At 38.6% G+C, this 17,693-nt stretch overlaps 1 long non-coding RNA gene across 3 annotated transcripts in view; it reads left to right on the top strand.

Moving 5' to 3' along the window:
• Positions 1-2,272: 2,272 nt before the first annotated feature.
• LOC111245765 (uncharacterized) overlaps positions 2,273-17,693 on the top strand; it is a 23,290-nt gene continuing 7,869 nt past the window's right edge. The window contains exons 1-2 of one of the 3 annotated variants that reach the window (XR_015320100.1): positions 2,273-3,063; positions 4,328-4,446. This is a non-coding gene — a long non-coding RNA (uncharacterized LOC111245765). Of the gene's footprint in view, positions 3,064-4,161; positions 4,447-17,693 lie in introns of all 3 variants that reach the window. The other 2 variants (XR_015320102.1, XR_015320101.1) reach the window with 2 other exon arrangements.

Genomic DNA, 17,693 nt, shown 5'->3' with positions numbered 1-17,693 from the left:
TAGCCGGTATACGTTTCATATGAAAACAGTGTTACAAGCAGCTCTATACAGTATACCTTGTAGAAGTACAAGTGTACCGATCAAGTCGATATTCTAATTGAAGGGAGAGTCACTATATGCTATATTGATGTTATCGTTGCACAGCGACAGTGCTGAACTGCTCTCGAAGTGCTCCTGCCCGCCATCGGATGACTCATCATTCCTACCTTGACGGTTGTCAATAAGCCGATTCGAATGTTATCGTCGTCCCAGCCGCAGTAGTCCAGTCATTATCGTCATCCGAAGATCCGCCCATACAGCGCCGTATAAAGCTGCTGTGTTGTTAACGGCACCATGACCAAGCAGACAACATTGTTATCCCAAACCACCTAATTACAACAGATGGACGGGGGAAACATCATTGGCCCCAAACACTGAAATACATATTTAGATCGATTATGAAACACGCCAACCGAAAATATTGTTTACGAGAAAGCTTAGAGGCAGCAAACTACGGCGTGGCATTATTCGTGATACGGTCCAAAGGAGCTGATACATATGTCAGGAAAGTAGATCAGCTAGTGACATGCTATGAAAAAAATGAAAACTATATTTATTTAAGCTACGTTTCCGTTCTCATCAAGATACTACTGACTTGAACTGAAATTTTTTTCCTCTAAAATACAAATTGGACTCGTTCGATTCGCGGTGCGTGAAAAGATCTAGTGACGTGTTCTATGAAAGAGTAATTTGCTTAATTCACTAACGTAATCAAAATGTATCCCTGGCATAAGTTTACACGTTCATTTAATTGGCAGAGTGAACGTTTCGGCGTTTCTACATAACATACAACAACAAAATACGCTGCGTATCGTCAAACAGGCTAGATATGAACAACAGAAGCCAACCTAAACTGTCTGCCTATCGTCAGTTGTGACAGTATATATATATATATATGTACTAAGCTTATGAGCCTTTGGATTCAATTAGGGATTTAATTGTTTTACGTTGACAAAGTGTCAGGGCGAAGCAATTCATTAATCACTTCATTTCAAATTGGTTTGAACGCGAGAGAAAATTGTGCAGCGGACAACTTGACAGTATACGCATTTTTTTTCTATCGTACTGAGTCAACTGCTCTGCTACCTGCTTTGCTTATTTTTTTCACTACGTAATATTGGTCAGCCCGCCTTCAACGGCTGATTTAATCGGCTCGAGCCGGCATATTTATGGTGATTTATCATAATGTCATCACCGAATTTCTCTAGTGCAACGTATACAAAACAGCAAATTAAATAAACTTGAGCTCTGCTGATTTTTCCATTACGGAAAAACCGAACCTTTCAGCGCGCAGCGTATAGTTCATACCAGCCGTCTGGATACTTACGTTACGCCCTTGCTCATTTCCCTCTACTGTAACCCCAGAGACGGACAACGCCGGGGTGTAACTTGACGTCACACCTGATATACCGTGCCTTAAAGTGTTCACTCGAAGTTCTCTCGTTACCTGTCGTATGTCTTGCTCAACGTCTTACGCGATCGTACGAGAAAAGCAGATTCTGTTCACAAATGGGTTGCTTCCATGGGTCCAGGCCATAATGCTTTATCCAAGCATACTGTGTGGATCGAAAGTCATGGAGGAATAATGACAGGGGTTTCATAACTTCTAAGCAAAATCACATCGGAAACTGCTTCGAGTTTAGCTTTGCTAGGTTATATGAACTTTTTCAAGGAACTGGATTTGAAATAAAAAAGAACGACAAGGGCACCCGTTGACTGTTAGCTTTTCATTTGGTTTAGAGAGATCGCTACTTATAGTTTAGAGAGGGAATTGTGATACTCGTCTGTTTCTACATTTTCAAATATTCCTTCTAAACTTTGACCATCGACAATATTGTGCGATTGTATTCTGGTCCTTGCGAAGCGAACGGCGTGGGCTAAAGTATGCGGCATAAACTGAGTCATCCAAAGTAAATGTACAATGGTTTTATACGGAAGCGAGACATCGTTGATTGCTATGGCAATTTGTGCACGATGATGAAGTACAACGACCGCTGAAGCTGTGATCTGGCTGATTATTTTTCTAACCGTCCATTGCCATTTTAAACACAGTGCCTTACAAGGCACTGTAGATTATATTAATGTCTTTATAATTGTTTTTTATCTAATTATACTTTTATATGTTAAATAGAGTGTGTTTTCTATTTGTGCATCGATGACATTATTATTACTATTTCAGCATGCATGCTTTTTATAAAGACATGTATAATATGTTGCATAGATGCAAAATGACTTCCAAAGTGTCAATATGTTCTACACGTATATGCGCCATTTGTAGCTGAATGTGAAATCTCTCATATATTCCAACTAGCCATCGCGATCATCTACCACTGTACGATTGATTATACATATGGGAAAAAACTAGGTACTACGACGGGAGACATTCCAAATATGAAATTTCGAAACGGTAGAGGAGGCTCATAGTAGTTCAAAGAAACATAAATCTATATGAATATGTAGGAAAATTGACAGGGTATCGGATCTCGTGTGGATAGTTTGAAGTAGAAACAACTATGAATTGGATGACTTATGCTCCAACTGCAAACAAACACACTGAGATTCTCACACCATTTACTATTAATCGTTCTTTGACTCCGGTTAAGAGGATGTCAAGGATCCTTTTCAGTAGATAGGAGACCGCCGTATATAGGAGGTTGCTTACTGTTGATATTTGTGTGGGAATAGCTCATCTCAGCAGTGACAAAATACAGCGATATATTAAAATAACTATTTGAGTCCCTAAACATCGAACCACACTGACCTGATATTTTGCCGTGTGTTCGAAAAACGTCGGACATTTGTTCGCAAAGAAAGATTGACCGATATAACATACTATCTAAAAAAAACAATATTTATCATATTTACACACACGTCGTATATAATGCTTATACGCAATACGCATATTGATACCACGAGTACCAATTGACTTAAAAATTCCACGTCGTCAGTACCAGCTGACATTCAGAAGAGGTGTGGCTAGTTAACGCGGTCATCGAATTTCTGACAACAACGAATTAAAAAAAGGTAAGCAATTTTTCTTCCATAATGGATATAATAAACGTTCGTTGCAAAGTATAAGTGCCAACTACTGCACTAAGAGTGCATATGTATGTATGGCTACATATATTTGGAGATCCCAAAAGATGCCTTTATAGCCCAACACGATATGGTTCGATTATGATAATGATAGTCAATGAGAGAATCATAGTACTATTCTAATTTACATATATATGGTTCTATTTCTTCTCCATAGCTGTTTTGCTAAAAGCATCAGAGCTATTTCTTATTATGAGATGCGTATAATAACAACTGACAGAACTCTGTGATAGTGAAGTTGTTAGATAAAAAAAAAAGCAGCGGCTTGTTTAGATTTATCAAAATTGGACTAATTTTATGCGGTTCTGGACTGACGATTATCAATTTATGCGTCTAATTCTTCGAGACTCGCGCCCTATTTTCCTATCATAACTGGTTTCAATCGGCGGATCTGCTCATTGATCTGAGAATGTTGAAATGTCCGCATATCTAGTTTATGACTGATCGCTACGAGATGATTATATCCCTGATAATATTGATGCTTTTGATATAAAATCGGTCTACAAGCTATCTTGTAACAGTAATGTCTTTAGAATTTAGTATTTTCAGCATGATGTGAAGTCTGACGGCGCCTACAAAAAGTAAAAATGACCCCTAGTCACGTTTTCCTTCAATCAAATCCTTGTCTAATAATGGGACAGGTCACCTTTTGTTATAAAGAGATACGTCGATGTAGTTAAATGTTGATATATCTATAACATACGGTGCTAAATTATATATACAGTTACTGTACCATATTAATGCAAGACGCAATCTTTTTCTTTCTATTTTCTACCTGAATTTTACTTTACCCAAGAGACATCTGCATAACCGTCTTCTGACAGATCAAAGTGAGATCTGTCCTTACAAATAAGCTAGAGTCGCTGAATTAAGGTTGTTAAGTCAGTTTTTGCGAAATGTCGAGTTTTAAAGGCAAGATAATTATTATCTTTATTATATCTATTTTTTTCTTCTATTTTTATCTTTTATATATCCATTGAAAATATATATATATATATATCCATTTACTTCCATTGAAAATTTCAGAGGTAAATATCGTCTATACCAAACGGTCGTACTTGTCCAATTTAAGCATAAAGCATTTAGAGTGACGTGCGGTGAAAAAGCAGATTTTCTGTCGGTAAATTCCTTGGATAGGCTACTTTTTATACCAATGTACCCATTAAACAAACAGTGTATTCCGCCGATTAAGGCGGGTGGTAAAGCTTGGAGAGCGAATACTGTCTGCTTATTCCTGCTCGCTGTCGCTCGAATTTTATCTTCCGTCACTGTCTAGATCAGCAGCATGATGCTAACAGCAACGAGTTTCAGGTAAGAGTTTTTTTGTTGGCAAGGGCTTTTGCAAAATCATTCTCCTAAAACATTTGACAGTCATGGCTAACACTATCTGCTCTGTCTTCGAAAGGAACGAAAGTCCAGTTCTTTACAAATGGGTAGATTAGTGCTAAAACAGGTAGCCATTGAACCGCAGCGTCCACAAACAGCAGCGTCTTTTAGCGATTGCTAACCCAAACCTAAATCAATCGATCCTTTGCCTTAACGCTGTAATATTACGTTATAATATGCGTCTCTTATGAAGGGATCCAGTAATGTCTTAATGATCGGTAGCTTCTGTCTCGGTTATACCCGCTATAGCAACGGGCCGACTTGATAAACAATTCCATTCATATGTAGTATATATATTTCATATATAGTACTATAAATAAGGTATGACATAAGAACTACATGAGTAACTGTTACAGGGTCCGAAAGAGTTGATCGAGCAATAACCTCTTGATAATCCTTACATTTAGGACCGGCTTAAACGTTCATTTTTTTTAACAGGATGCTAAACTGAAGGAGTACAAGCTCATTGGCTACATATCTTTCGTTAATCGGAGTATTGGCAGTTTTTGTAGAAGTGAAATTCGCAGTGTCGATTGTCGAAACACAAATTCGCGTAAATTTGTATGATTATATAAAATAATCATCAACGCTTATATAAAAGCATTATTATTATTATTATTCTATATAGTCATGCTTTTATATAAGCATTGGTTTTAATTAGTCCGATAATCTTCTAGGTTTGGTAGAGCAGACGTTTTAATTAGTCCGATAATCTTCTAGGTTTGGTAGAGCAGACGACATTGAGCTAACACTCGCTGCGATCGAAAGAGAACTCTCGGCGTTAGTAATAAGATTTCGGGCAGAAATAGCCGAAGGACTTAAACAGGACGATTACGCTACGACGAACTGTGTTTTATAATTGCCTTTATTTGAGACACTGATATTTTTATTACGATTAATAAGAACTACTAGGTCAGGCGTCCGAGCTCTATATATACAGCGTGGCCACGAAATACATCAACTATAAATGCGATAATTCGAATCATTATGTAAACAGTCGTAAGGTGGCTCTGTCGTCATCTGAAATTATTAAGTAAACAAATAGCAGGCTTTAAATAACAGTACTGAATCGATGTAGAGTGGATACCGGTAGCAATGGTTTTCATCATAATAACGTATTTATCTGATGAATTTAACAATACATAGGCAGATCCAGATTGAAAAGTATAACACTTTGTTTCCTAACGAAAGGGGCCAACTGCCATGAAAAGGACTTGACGGCTCAAACGCAGCTCGAAAAAATCATTCCTTAATTAGATAGTGAGCATCAGTAGAAGAGCAATTTAGGACAACGTGGGTACGGATTGAATGAGTGCACGAACCTAAACGCTCATGGGTAAAAGTCTGCTCTGACTTAGTTACGTTTCAAGCGTCATTTTAGAAATGCACTTCATTTGAGAAGGAGATATAGATCCTGAGAACGGAAAATTGGAGAAAAGTTCGCCTTCTCCACATCCGGCTTGTCCTTCCTCAAAGCAGTAGCTGAGCCGCAATAGCATAAACACAGTGTCAGTGTACGTTATCAGTGAATTACGTACGTCGCTGAATGTTAAAATAGATGTTTAACTTCCTATTGCTAAGACGTTCGATACGCAATGTATCGGTTTTTAGGACCTTATAATCATACGAATTTCACTAGAGTATAACACACAGCTACCTATATCACGTATATTTGCATCGAGCATAGTGCCGAGGCTCAGCTTTTCACGTTGTTCTAGACTTTTTAGTAGGGTAAAATGTCAATAAGAAATCTATTCATTTCAAACAGCAACAGCCATGTTAACTTATATATCCAACAGGGAGAATATACGATAGATTTTATCAGAATAAGTTAAGTTTGTTTTCTATTGTATTACTTATTATTGTTATTTTCGAATTGTATCGATGAAGAGCTTTATTCTTGATGGATGTTTTTTTCTTATTTTTTACCTCATATACATATGAAATGGTTCTGACGGCGAAGACAACGGTAAGTTTTTTTTTTTTTGGCTGACGAGAAATCAGCACTCTTTATTACAGGTTAGTTATTTTGTCTTGGTCTTTCTTTAAATGTACTTCGTGTTACACGATGCCATTCGTGCTGTTCAGTTAACAAGTTTCCACACGGCATTAGGTAACTCATCAAGTACAATATTGTTGTCCTTAGCTTTCTTTTTTCACTATTTTTTTCTAACTGTCCTAGCCTAGATCATTGTCTTCGGTCTATAGGAAAGTCGATGATGGAAATATACGCAATCTGGAATAGTGGTCCATTTGGTTTTCTCAACTTTTTCCTGCTATCAATTGGCGACAACAGTTTTCTAGCCGCTTTTTATAGTGTTCTTCTTGAACGCCAACGTGTTTGGAACAGGATCTCTCATAAACCATTTCAGCAAATTCAGTGTTTTACATCTGGGACAGACTTCTTCTCCATTAGTACAATGCGACAACAACCTTGGCTCCAAAGTAGGCTAATGGATACTGCAATACACCATGCTGGTATTAAGTCGTTAACGTACACTACGTTTTGAATATTTTTACAATTTAATTTACTCGTTACGGATGTGCTGCTGCTGCTGCTGCCGCATTCTCGTTCCACTCTAATGAATACAAATGATCCGTGACGGACTTCGTAAAATCGCACATTACAGGACCGTTTGCTTCGGTAAAGCATCGCAGGTAGGGTTTCCTCCAACTAAAACTGACTCCTGTTGTCTCCACTTCGAAATGAGCTTTTCTTTCCCGTGATTGCATTGTTGTTTTTCTGAATCAAATATCGCGAGTAACAAAAACATGACGATTCTCTGAGATGAAGACATTACACACAATCGTGACTAGCTTCGCTCTCCCCGTACACCCGCGTCAAGCAGCTCATTGGTCTCAGTCAGTAAAATTTTGTGGATCATTCACTGTTACCGACCAAAATAAAGTAATATACTGTATTATTTACATGAGCATCCTCTCTGCTCTATAAAGCTTTTACGTCCATGGCGAATAAAGCGGCTTGTACTGCTTCTACACGCATGTAACGCATCAGCTACGTTGGTCCTTTCGTCCTAGTGTTACATGTCTTTTTATAATGTTATCTATCTAACTTCAACAATAAATAGATTTTCCAATTTGATACACGGGCACGAACACTGCTCCCCCCTAGCTGACACGAAGATCGAGGATTTTCGATATTTGAGCCTGAAAACTGATCATAGTCGGTGCCCAGCCTCGCGTTCTCTCAACCGATTAGTAAACCTGACTAAATCAATAACGACATTAGTGTGAAATGTGTAGGGTATCAGATAGAATACAGGAGCGGCTCGACGAAATAAATATTTGCCAAACAGAATCGCTGACCTCTATATCACTCTCAAATTATCTATATTGAGAAAAAGTTAACCGGCTTATGTAAAAGGGAAGCTTCTTACCATCATCTTATTCATGGTCAAAAGTGATAAATCCTTATCCAAATAGTGTTTCTCTGGAGACCAACAGCGACGCAGTAATATTCATATATGTATGTGTATAAGGATGTGGCATTCGAACTGTCTTAGGAACTACATAGGTTCTCCTGCTTGAAAATAGTAACCTGTCAAGTTACTACATTCTTGATGTAAGCTAACTAGGGTTTGCGCGTCTGTACAGGTTCCGTGACAGATCTACATTAACGATACACATTTTAGGCAAATGCTATATCCTGTTGATTGTAGATCTTCTATCGCCATTCAGTACTATTTGATATATATAAAATATGAGCACTTAATTGAAAAATAGCTTAAATATAGCTTAATATAGCACTTAAAATATAGCTACAATACATCTAAACTATAATTACAGGTCAAAGCCTCAAAGCAGTACAACACGAGCGTGCCTTCGGAACTTTAATGCATGTCAAGTTCGGAAAAAACAAACATTTCAAGCGAGATTGGCCCGATCCGAGTATCCAGATCTTCTAAAGCCGCTTATCTATTTATTTGACATACTTTAACTTGCTGCAAGGGAATAAGATACTTCTCAAATATCTACCATTAAGGCGAAGATGAGTGGATACGTATTAGAAACAGCGACAGCCTACAAACTGATTCTGAGTACGGCGTAGCCGCCTCTAGCAATTTTAATGCTTCGTCGCTGTCTCTGGCCATAACTCATAGCTATAAAAGAAAAAGGCCTCCTATCAGGACATTGCTTTACGTGGAAGATACCAGGGGGAGGGGGGATTTCTCCCGCTTTGTTAAAGGGGTAACAGCAAGCTGCCAGACAGTTTCTACGAATGCGTCAACAGCGCGGTGTCGCACCGACATACATTGTTCGATCCGATAAGTTGTAAACGGTCAAAGCGGCCCTCATCAACTAGACCCATACTGTCTAGTGGCATGTTGACAGAATCTAATAAGGCGGTAAACACTGTGTCCTGTCGGCTTAATGAAGCTTTGTTCTTCTAGACGTTGGCTCGTTTAAAACGAATTAAAGGAATTGTAACCTGTATTAGCTGCTAAACATGTTGTCCTTTCGGTACAAACCATGCGCCTTATGAGCCTTTCGTTCACACCAAGCCATGTGTCACGTTTCTAGCTAATAAAGGCAAACGATATTTCTTGCTAGGCCATTTCCTATTTCTCGAAACTAAAAACCGGTTACTCAGTGTACGATCACTTCTTTGTCAAAGGACTAGTCTTATTTAGAAATTTATCAGTGGCCATATCGGCCCTGACTCAGGCCGCGCGGTTGATTTGTCAACCGGAATTTCTTTCATTTTAGTCGATAGTCACCGATTACCACGGGAAAAACGAGTGGTCGTCGTCGGCGGCGAACCATTGACGCTGTTGCCTACAACATTGAATGGCCATTTGGAAAACTTTGAAAACGCGATCTGTTTGCTCTACCGGCCGTACCACGTCTGACGTTGTCGGTGTCGCTAGTGTGCCTATCGTTCTTTGAGTAATCCTGATTCGATTGCTGTTGGTGTTACAGCGGCGTTCTTTGCGCGTCTTTATCATTTCTGCATCTATGCCTTCCGTCCTAATCCTTGTTGTTGATCTTCCGTCTGCTCATTTGTTCGTTGCCGACACATTCCGAACAATAAACGTGATATTTGCATCAGTAGCAGCAGCGGCAGAATCGCTCCGTCGCGCGCGCCACCAAACAAATCGCAACATGGCAGAGCAATTGAAAATAGCATACACAAATAGCTGACAACTGGAAAAACTGGAGGAGCATAAAATCGAATAAATACGGTCCTATGGAAAAGAAAAAGGCCAAACAGAGGTGCGGACAATTATACTTGTTGCTGAAGGCAAGACAACTAGATACGAATAGACAGGTGTGTTTTACTTAATCCGTCAATCAGTTAAGTTAGTTGATAATTATATGTAAGTACGGCACTAACGATGCGAATTGGGATTTCATAGTAAATTAGGCAATGAATAAACTTTATGTCAGCGTGTAAGTCGTGTGAATACAAACGTATAATAACTGCACACACACACGGTTAAATTGATATCGGCGGGCTGTAATCAGTGCCTGTGGAAATCATATGGAATATTTGTTCCCTTAATAACCAAAACGTTTCAATTCAGCACATTTAGAAACCCCACTATATCTAGATAGATATTTAACTGTTGTAGCGATCGATAACGATCGGGACTGAAGTCAGTTGATAACACCCACAGGTATGAGGCAGGTGGTTGGGTCTGTACTAATAACTTCTTGCAATGTCTAAGTTGTCTGAATCATAAGCATGAAGTCAGCAGTATACCATTGTGTTCGATATTCGTCACAAATACTTATAATTTGTTTTCGTTTCCGACCTTATGCAATGGTTAGCCATTGTGTAATGGACCTATTTCATAACATCCATTTTGCCAGTTATGAAAGTTCATGCTTCTAGTTTTGGCCAGTCGTAATCCTGAGGTGAACAGTATTAAAAGACGCTTACTGAAATGAACGATGCATTTATTTGTAAAAGTAGCAGTTGACGGCTCGAATATAGTCGACGAGCTGAGGTCGCTTGCCTTATTTATCTGTCGTCGTAATTTTGCTTGAAGTGAGTGAAGGTTTTTCTCGCCGAATAAGCTGTCATATTTGCAGACAAATATGTTGGAAAACGATTATAGGCTAATGTTGTTTATGGGACACGCCTTATTCAAATGCCGATTTTCATTCATAGCAAGCGGTCACGGTAGAACGTGTCCGGTGCCCGATCGTAGATAGAGTATGGGAGTTGGCATAGGCTAAGTAACGTAGACGGGAGCGGTCTTCGAGATACGCAAAATATTTATATTTAGGGGATACGTACAAGAAACTGCTGGCGTCTTGCTGAAAAACAATATCTAACCTTTGTTAAGAGGATTAGGCTACAGCTTTTTTTTTTAAATATACGAGATAAATATAGGTCTATTATATGCTTGCAGTAAATTTGATTTTTTTAATATTTTGCACTTCACTATAATGATTTACTAAACATTAGACGGGTACCCCATGAGGAAATAAACGATTTCCTGTAGGCTTTCGTGGAAACTGTCTTGCAGGGCTCCGCACTGGGCAGCTCCTCTGCGAATAAAGATATATATGTAAATATAACGAGTCTAATACGCAATAGCGCTGTCTTAGGGATATGTAGATGACCATCGGACAAATCAAAGTTTCTTTATCTGCATGTTTCGCGTTGCATCTGTGCCCACCAGAAGATTTTCTGCGACTGGTTCTTTGTTCGCTCAGTCTATCATTTGCTGAATCAGTCACACATAGATGTACAGGTAATCGTCGACACTGGCGATATTTCTCAGTCGGCAATACAGCACACACATTCAGAACGACTAGAAGAGATGGCCTTGTAGCAAATGATCGTATGATTCTTAATCAAAATAGACAATAACTCAGAAAATCCTTTTACGTGCAGTTCGATCTGTATTACATGCATGGCTAGATAGATTTCCCTTCTCTATTAGAGGGTGAATTGCCAAAAAAGATGATTCTATAAGGATTAGAAATGTAACAAAGTCGGTCATTTTGAAACCTCCGATTAGTCCAGCACACGGGTGTACAAACTGTGTGTTTAGAGTTGGCCAAAATAGAAGTTGACAGGTTTACTGGACATAATTTAGGTTCTTTAATTAGTACAAATTCTTGCCACGTATTCACGTTTTCTAGCAATACATATTTTTTCCTTGTAAAAAAAAAAGAGGATAAGTTTAATGAGAGAATTCATTGCGCGGGACGTACGAATACAATATAGTTAGCTAGTAGGCGTTATTGTTGTTGTGCGCGCGAATTTTAAATTTCTGCATCGATTTGTGCGGTTCGGTGATCGCTCTATGTTCGACTGAAGATAAAGTTCGAGTCCGCCAGGCGTCTGCTCGTAGATGCACGATGACCCGTGGATGGTTTTTTGCAATAATTAACCAACTTCCTCACTAACTGACGAACGGCATTGGGTGATGGGGTAGAACAAGACAAAGTATCATCAAATTTAGAAACGCAGCTGGTTAGCTTCCTTGAGTAGGTCATGTCGGTAAAAAAATAATCAACTTATTAAGTCGGGGTGTGCTACTTCGGCGCTGGCGAGAAACGGTAGCTTACCGTTTTCATTTATAGGAAAAGCGTAAGTGAATTTTAGTCATAAGCAATGCTGAACTTGCAGATGCAACAAAATAGACCGTAATAGAATGACACGCTCTTCTATGGGTGCCTCTGTTGCTGGCAAAAGACCCCATGTTAGTCAGACAATAAATTTTCATTTATGAGCTTGCTAATAGCCTGGTCTAGCGTAATTATTTTTTCCGCTCTGTAGTACGCCTAGATCGATGAAGGTACCAAAATAGATAGATATGGGAACTTTGTGGAATTCGGGTTGCTGTTTAATCACATTACAGAAGGGAATTGTCTTTAACTGAAAGAACGGCATGGTGTTATCATAAAGGTTTTTGGGGTGAAGTGCATAAAGGAAACTAATCTTTGACAATACGAGCGAATTATACCGAAAAAAAAAATTCACAGTGCATAGACTTCTTGGGCTTGTCGCTCAAATCGAAGAAAAAAAAGGTTAACAAAACACCACTTAGAAAATCTAGCTTGGCTTGACTAGTGAATTAGATGATCCAGATCCAAAACAAAGCGCCTCGATGCTGGACCAATCGCCTGAACGAATCCCAATAGCTAACGGAGAACTACAATAGAATGGTCATTTGTCAACACTGGTTGACAAATTTAAGAGTGAAGTACACGGAAGCAAAAGTATATTTACAAATAAAGGAAATCTAAATTAACAGTTTTAATAGTCATAATTACTCAGTATCAGATGTCGAGTATCTGTAAACACATGGCTAAAATAGAATAATTGATTCCTCTACATTGAAACAACTTGATTTTGGATTAAACTTTAACTGAGAGCTTGGGTCGTGATTGATGAAGTTTCCAGGCAACCTAATCGTAACATAAATCTGTTACGGGAACAAGCAAACATTTCGGATTGTATTTCGGAGTAAACAATCCGATTTATGTTTGCAGATAATTCGGGAATCACTAATATACGACAGACAAAAAAATAGCCGTTTCCTTAGCAAACTGGTTAATTCTCTAACGGAACAGATAAGTTAGATAGACCCATTTGATTTGGAGCGAATTGTGGCTCAGAAAACAGTTAGAAATAGATGATGTACGTGCATAGTATTCCGATATTTACAAAATAGACACACCGAATCTTTCCTAAGTATGTTTTCAAACAGTCTCTAACACACGACAATTGCAAGTACTTGAACGTTATAACGCTGCCTCAAGCTCTGTTACGATATTCATTTTTTTTTTTGGACTATACGACTTTTGCGGTTAAACAAAGCAACGAGTCGCTCACCTGTCTACTTCAAATGAGTGCTATTCGGGTGAAGTATGTCAGCTCATCAACATTGAATCTTGTGATGATCAGCTCAATAAACATTTCAGGTGAAGCCGTTATATGCGGAAACACATAATCAATAAAATCATGCTGAGGCCTTCTGATGTGGAGACCATACTGCTGTGGTCTTTTAACATCTTTATGAGAAGGCGAAGAACGAGTTGCGCCTTTAAAGAAAGAAGGAACTAAATAAAGTAAATGTGTTAGATTTTAGGTCCGCTGCTGGCGTTAAGCTACACCTTACTGTCACAAGTAGACAAAGGCTTCGAACGTAGACCGTTTCAAGTGACCCAAAGTTGAATAGACAAACAGGTCATTACCGCGACGTGTATATATATACGTTGCAGTACATATATGTAAGAATCCAATAAGCCGCAATTCCTGAAGAACCTAGACCACTAAAAATGTACAAGCTTAATACGGGTTAGGGGATGTATCTTCAGGAAATAATGCTTCCTGCAGTTGCAATCGAGAGCATAGTCTTCATTTTTGACGCCCATGAAAAAGTGGGTTACTCGACAATTGGCCGCGGGTTAATTGCTGTGCGAGTATTTTTTCCACAAAAAAAATAAGTGTATAAAAAATCACCAAAAATAGCTTATTCCGAGTGAGAAACAGATGATAAAGATCATTGGTTTCCTTTAAGGAAGCACAAACGCTCGCCTTTTCAAAGCGATATTTAAATGCGTTCATCGCACGATTTTTTAGGTTCGTGGTTTTACGAGCCTATCCATGTACGCCATTCCTACACGTGAGCCATACGAATCTCATGAACTACGATATCGTCGAGTATGACTTTAGGAGTAAGCAAGCATTAGATGAAATGTTTGCCCCACACTGATCCAGAAAACAGTGTCAGATATCTACGATAAGATCTTTGTGTTCAGAAAATGCGGCAATTGGTTATCGTTTGTTGACAGTGAATTTCAAAAAAATGCAGCAGGTAATTGCGGCATCTCAAGAAAGCTTCTCGAAGAATAGCTTCTCTGTCCGATGCGTTGCTGTCGTATACTTTATCCTCAATGAAAACTAGTTAAAAGCAACATCAATGTACGTAAATTGCAATGAAAGATCATTCACATGAGTACATGAAGTACAGGAAATCCTGGAGCCGCACTTTGGAGCTTACAAACAGAATACGCAGAGACTTAATTGTTCACAATGTTACTGGTTGAACTTATAAGTAAATTGGTGAAAATGTGTCCTTATACGCCTCAAATTAATCACCCTATTCGTTAATAGACAGACAATTACCAAACGTAACCTGATAGTAATATTGATGCGGAAACCTTATTTCGAGCCATAACTTAACTAGTAATAATACCTCATTAAGCTGCAGTCAAACTAGGCCGGACGACAGATGAGTAAACCTACATTACAAGTATGTTTTTAAAACAAAACAACTTGTACAGTTTTTCCTTTAGGCATCAGTGGACGCTTAGTCGTTATTTGGATCTTTTCTTATTTTTATACTTACAAGTATATTTGCAGTTGTTATTGGTGAGTCGATGTTGTTATTTTGGCAAATGTCATTCTAAGGCTGAAAAAGTTAGAGCTACGTTTATTTGCCCCCTTTGCCTTTGAAACCCCTTTGCCTTTCCTAGCTATATGATACGTTAGGTTTTTTACCATTTTTCTTAGAGAGATTGATTTGTAAAGGCCAAACGTACTTCATAATCAGGTCACTACCAAGGTAAATAAGGACTATGTATGAAAATCATTATTGCGATTTCGGCATTAGAAACATAATTTTCGAACGAAAGAAGACAACTAGGGACTATTGCTTAGTGTGGAAGTACCTCAAGTAAGCGTCCTGTAATTTCCACTAGTGGCAGACAAGAGTAATCTCAAATGGATAAAGGTGCCGAGTCTTTAAAACGATTTATTTTATAAACATTGATCCGCTCTGTGGGCGCGTACGAAGGTTGCCAGCCATAAACAAATACATGGCTCGGTGATGAACTCGAGAGTTGAACGGAGAAGCACTAGTTGAACACCCGATAGCGCACGTAAGCAAAAAATTTCAGACTAATACTTGAACATTACTTACAGTCTAAATATTTAACTTAAGCAGGCCCGAAGCGGCCGAAATGTCGTCCATGTGTTTTGACTGAAGATATATCGAGCACTCCTAAGCGATACAAACATTTCTGTATTTTAATAGTGTAAAGGGAGGGCTGAATCCTAAGATGACAATTTTGTCAGACCTTCAGTATCCTTCTATTCTTCGGACGATTTCTTTGAGGCAGGCATTTCAGGCAAAAACGAAGCATTCGTAAAACACGAATCATCGGTCCTACACATACGAAGTTATTGTATGATAATCTTTAAAAAAATCTTTAAAAAAAACATCTGTTTATCTATCAGTGATGACTTTATAGAGATGTCTCTAACGGCAGGATTGTGCAGTGTTTGACGATGACTGAACATGAACCAGCTCACGCAGCCAAGATATAAAGTTAACCAGACCTATATAAAAAAAAATTGATCTACAATTTTCCAAATTGTCAAACTACACATCACACTCGTCACATACGAATGTAACATCATGTAAAAGTAAACTACCAGTATAGACACTCTTGCATGTTCCTAACAAACCCGTCATTAATTTATCGAATCGCATAGTTCAACCTTATTCGAAACGGTAACCTCAAAAGCTATTCCTACTTTTTCCTCATTTCGACTTTTTCCCATTCAGATTGCAAGATGAACGCAGTTCGGTTTCGATTAAACAGCATCTAGGCAAATGCGAGGCACAAGGGGCTCCAGCGACAGCTGCCCTCCGTCTGGTAAGCTTAGCTCAATGGCTTACCTAACATCTAGCTGACGTTCCTTTAGCTAGTTGGCAGGTAAACCAAAGTCGCCAAGGACGTAGTCGATGGCTCACTCTCTAGCGGTTGAGCAAACCTTTCCTCTTTGATGGTGCCAGCGTTATGACCAGCCATTGCAAGCAAGCTATATAGAAGAAATAGGAAGCTGATCCTCTCATTTTCCCTCTGTTGACACAGTGCGTTTACTGCTATGTATCCATGGGCCGCCTACTTGCGGGAATCGTGATAATGATGATGATGATCGTGATGGTGATGGTGATGATGATTATAATACTTCAACAGCAAAGCGTTGTTATTCCCGTAAACAGCACAAAACTCTCCTAATATGATTCCTAATAGCAACGATTCAGGCATGAAGGGTAGCTCGATATAGCCATGGCTGTAAAGGTTATCCGCGTTCTGGGGGGAATTTTATGTGAATGGATAGTCCCAGAAGTATTGGGAACTGTACCTAGTTGAGAGAGATAAGTATTTGTCTTTTTTTTCTATAAATTTCTAATGCCAAAGACAATCTAAGGTCTGTCGCATGAGGGGTTCTAGTATTAAACAAAGAATAGCAGTAATAATAAATAGTCGACAAGCGTAAACAGCAGGCAGATAGCAACTCTGATACGTATACAAATTAAAATTTTGCCGTTTTAAAAAAGGCCCCAATCGGAGAGATAAGCCTCTCTAGGCCCTATCTGACATTGACACATCCGTGTTCTGAGCTCCTTTTCAGCTGGGCTTCGGTCATTGGCCCTGTGGGTGGAGACGCAGTAAATCACCGTAATTCGTAATCGTTCGGATATTTACCACAGGGGTTAAATAGAATTCCTTTTAATGTGTAGAAAATGAGCTTCGTTTCAGGTTAGTAAGTTATTTCTGTCTGTTGAAGGATACTATTCGACTAGCTCTGGAAGTTTGTGCGATAAGCCAAACATTTTGAACAAAAATTAATTAAACCAACGCAAATGAGACACTTAGCATTTCTTGGGAAAATTCTTATGTTCAACTAAGACACTTTTTTTTTATTGTTCTGCAACGACAGAAACAAGCAAGACGGTAAAATATTTAGACGCCATACTTTTTTCTGTAGAAAGACTGACTTTTCGGGTCCTCCATTATGAACGATTGTTCTTCATCATTGCACATGGTCTTTATAAGAAGTTAGAAAATAGCTGGTTTGATAGAATAATTGACTATTTATGGTATACTTACTTAATTGCAACAGTGTCTGATACTGTGCTGTTATAGGGGGACACGGTAAACTTCACTAACGAGCCCCTCGTAGTCGTTGGCTTAAATAGATGTGAGCTGGTATTTATTTAAGCGAGTATATTTCGATTCTCGACCCGAATTAAGAAAACAACGTAAAAATCACTCTATAAACAAAATAAGCTTCACCAGCTTACCACTGCAGTGTTACAATTTCATTATTATATTGTACAGCAAATAAAAGTTATGCATATTTTGATACTAAATATAATTAGTTCTTTAAT

This window comes from Varroa destructor, unplaced genomic scaffold (genome assembly GCF_002443255.2).
Source record: "Varroa destructor unplaced genomic scaffold, Vdes_3.0 BEIS01000002.1, whole genome shotgun sequence".
In the NCBI taxonomy this organism is placed as follows: Eukaryota; Metazoa; Arthropoda; class Arachnida; order Mesostigmata; family Varroidae; genus Varroa; species Varroa destructor.
The sequence above is the reverse complement of the archived record's forward strand: the minus strand, read 5'-3'. Positions and strand labels throughout refer to the sequence as shown.